The sequence below is a fragment of the Drosophila albomicans genome, chromosome 2R (genome assembly GCF_009650485.2).
Source record: "Drosophila albomicans strain 15112-1751.03 chromosome 2R, ASM965048v2, whole genome shotgun sequence".
NCBI lineage: Eukaryota > Metazoa > Arthropoda > Insecta > Diptera > Drosophilidae > Drosophila > Drosophila albomicans.
The window spans coordinates 13,776,221-13,779,733 of record NC_047631.2 but is presented as its reverse complement, the minus strand read 5'-3'; the positions used below and the strand labels follow the sequence as shown (position 1 = coordinate 13,779,733).

Here is a 3,513-nt window from a genome sequence, read left to right as displayed (position 1 = left end):
AGGATAGAAGGGTAGTGTAATTTATGTAACAGGCTTACAGAGGCATCTCCATCTCCATATATATATTCTACATCAACTTCATCAACAGCCGAGACGATATAGCGATTTCTGTCTATTATAATACCCTTCTCTCCCACGGGTAGCGGGTATAAAACTATTTAAACAAAAGTTTTTCCAAACTCGGAACGAAAGAGAAGAGTATTAAATTGTCAGCTGGGAGTCTCTGGATTTCACTTCTACATAAAATTGCAATAGAGGAGACTTCAACTTTCACCCAACTAATAATTTATAATAACTTTTTATTATATTTTAATATATTAAACATTTTTGGAAGTAAATTTATTTATATACAAATGCAATGGTGACGATGTTTCGGGCAAAGCTGCCTAGTCCTTTATAAGTAGAAACCAACAAGCCATTTAAAAATGAAGATGCCACAAGTGCAAATAAAAAGTTGTAATACCCGATGGCGTCTTTCGAGTCTGGAGGAATACGAAAATTAAAATATTCCTTATTACCTTTGCTCACCAATTATTTTATAAAATATAGATAATGTTGAACATACCGTTTCATGTGCTTGCGAGCACGCATTATACTCTCATCGCTTGGATCCTCTTTGGCCATATAGACACGCATGCCGACTAATGCACGTGTGAAATAATCATCCCAATCGAATGTTCTCATATCAAATTCGAAATGTTTTTTATCTTCATCAGAAAGTGACTGCCAAAGACGATCCGTATTTATCGTTTCATATGTCCAGAATCTTGTACCGAAATAGGAGAGTGCGTTCATACTTTTGTGTACCTTTTGATATAACTTAATCATTCGGGGTTTTTGGCCTTGCAACCGTAACATTAAATCAATGGCATAACCGGGTAACGTATGATAGAAGATAGCTATTAATTTGAACAGCCAAAGAAAAGGTGTAGTATGTAAGAATGGATACCACAGCGCCTGTTCTAATGGAACAACATGTGGGGAACATAATTATAAATAGTTTGAGGCAATGAGCGATGCTTCTTCTCAGCTGATTCGTTCGCTGTTTGCATTGCACAAGCAAGAATGCAGTTGGCGCAGTAGTCGACGGGCACTATGGGATTTAGAGCTCTCACATTCATAGGCGCAATTCGTAAAACACCAATTCCAGTACCATAAACCAAAGCAAGGGGTCCGTAGATGTTGTCTATCCATCCCGACATCGGCTCTTTGTTAGTTGCAACAACTAAAAATTATGTTACAATTAGAATGGAATCGAATCAACTCAGTGAAGACACTTACTTGAACCTGGTCGGAAGATGCACACCGGTAATTCTCCCGACTCGGTCTGAATCACATTTTCTGCTAGAGCCTTTGTATAAGTGTAGGTGTTAGGAAACTTGCCCATGAGAGTCGATGCCATTGTGTCTAATAGAACATCGCCGAGAACTTTTCTAATCGGTAAAACCTTGTCCGCCCCAGCAATCAGATTGTCCGGATAGTATTGTTCCGAAATGTGTGAAATTACACAATTGCTAAAAGCTGTGGAGACGTGGACAAATCCCACAAGTCGACTCATTTCCTTGGCCAGATTCAACATAAGCTTAGTTGCACGAGTATTAATATCCACTGCCTTGTGCAAAGGTTCAGCAAAGTTCACTGTGGCTGCACAGTGAATCACCACTTGCACCTCATTCTTGAGCAGCTCACGATCCTCTGCACTGATTCCCAGATCTGCTTCTTCACAATCACCAGATATGAGCACAATTCTCTCCAGAGCATTTGGATAACTGGATTCAAATAAAATTGTGTTGAATTGAAAGTTTTTGGAAATATTGATCAGCACTCACTGGATCTGTTTTCTATTCGACTATGCGGTCTTGTGGACTTTTTCCACGCTTTGATCGAATTAACACATAAATACGAGACGCCTCTGTTGCCCGCAGCACTTTCTCAATGACAAACAAGTAAGAAAGTTACAGTCGAGTGTGCTCGACTGTGAGATACCCGCTACCCATTTTTAATAAAGGCAAAATATTGCGGTATCATTTTGAAAATATACCGAAAATACTTAAAAAATACTAAAAATATACCAAATGGTATGTTTGGTATATCAATATAGTACCGCATTCAAAATATACCATAGACGGCTCAATATACCAGATTGTCAGCCAAAGTAACTAAGACCCTTATAAGTAGGCGTTTTTGCCCATACAAAAGTATTTCTTTTATAACTTCGACAATTTTTATCTGATCGCAACCAAATTTTCAGGAATCATAACTACTATAGTTGTTATTATATGTACCAAAATTTGCAACTCTAGCTTTAAAATTACGCTTGTTATTCGATTTTTTTGATTTGCGGGGGCGGAAGTGGGCGTGGCAAAAATTTGAAACAAACTTGATCTGCGTGCAAACATAACAAATGCTGTCGAAAAAAAATTATAGCTCTATCTCTCGTAGTCTCTGAGATCTAGGTGTTCATACGGACAGACGGACGGACACACAGACACACAGACGGACAGACGGACATGGCTAGATCGTCTCGGCTGTTGACGCTGATCAAGAATATATATACTTTATAGGGTCGGAGATGCCTCCTTTTACCTGTTACATACATTTCCTGTCGGCACAAAGTTATAATACCCTATGGGTAGCGGGTATAAAAACCCGAGTTCAAAAATTTGTAACGCTTAGAGAAACTACGATCCCAATTTGCTTTTTAAAACAAAAAATAATTTTTAATTTTTGAAAAAGGCACATACTTGTTATTAAAACTCATATGGAGAGAAAAAAATTATTGATCATATCATTCGTATTGATTCAATGTATTTGTTACATTTATTTATGTTTTATTTTACACTGGCAGTTTGCATTATCATTTTTATAGTTATTCTACCTCTTCCCAAAAATCCACTTCCACCTGTCAGGAATAGAGTCTTATCTTTGTAAAAATCTTTTATTGTCGAATTCATGTTTTCTAAAACTTATTGCCTTTTTCACTTTCGTTTAAAGAAAAACACTACTCATCTGGTCGGTTCAACAGGTATAACGTGTACGCGACGCTGCGAGTCAATACCGGTTCGCCTAATGCTGTTCGACTTTTTATACCCGCTACCCATACTGTAGAAGGGTATTATAACTTTGTGCCGGCAGGAAATGTATGTAACAGGTAGAAGGAGGCATCTCCGACCCTATAAAGTATATATATTCTTGATCAGCGTCAACAGCCGAGACGATATAGCCATGTCCGTCTGTCCGTCTGTGAGTCTGTCCGTCTGTCCGTATGAAACACTGGATCTCAGAGACTATAAGAGATAGAGCTATAATATTTTTTAGACAGCATTTGTTATGTTTGCACGCAGATCAAGTTTGTTTCAAATTTTTGACACGCCCACTTCCGCCCCCGCAAATCAAAAAAATCGAATAACAAGCGTAATTTGAATTGCGAATTTTGGTATAGATAATAATTACTATAGTAGTTATGATTGCTAAAAATTTGGTTGTGATCAGATAGAAATTGTCGAAGTTATT

The 3,513-nt window shown here is 37.7% G+C and overlaps 1 pseudogene; it reads right to left on the bottom strand.

The window, feature by feature from the left end:
- Positions 1–334: 334 nt before the first annotated feature.
- LOC117573376 (fatty acyl-CoA reductase wat-like) lies at positions 335–2,970 on the bottom strand (annotated as a pseudogene).
- Between the last annotated feature and the right edge of the window lie 543 nt (positions 2,971–3,513).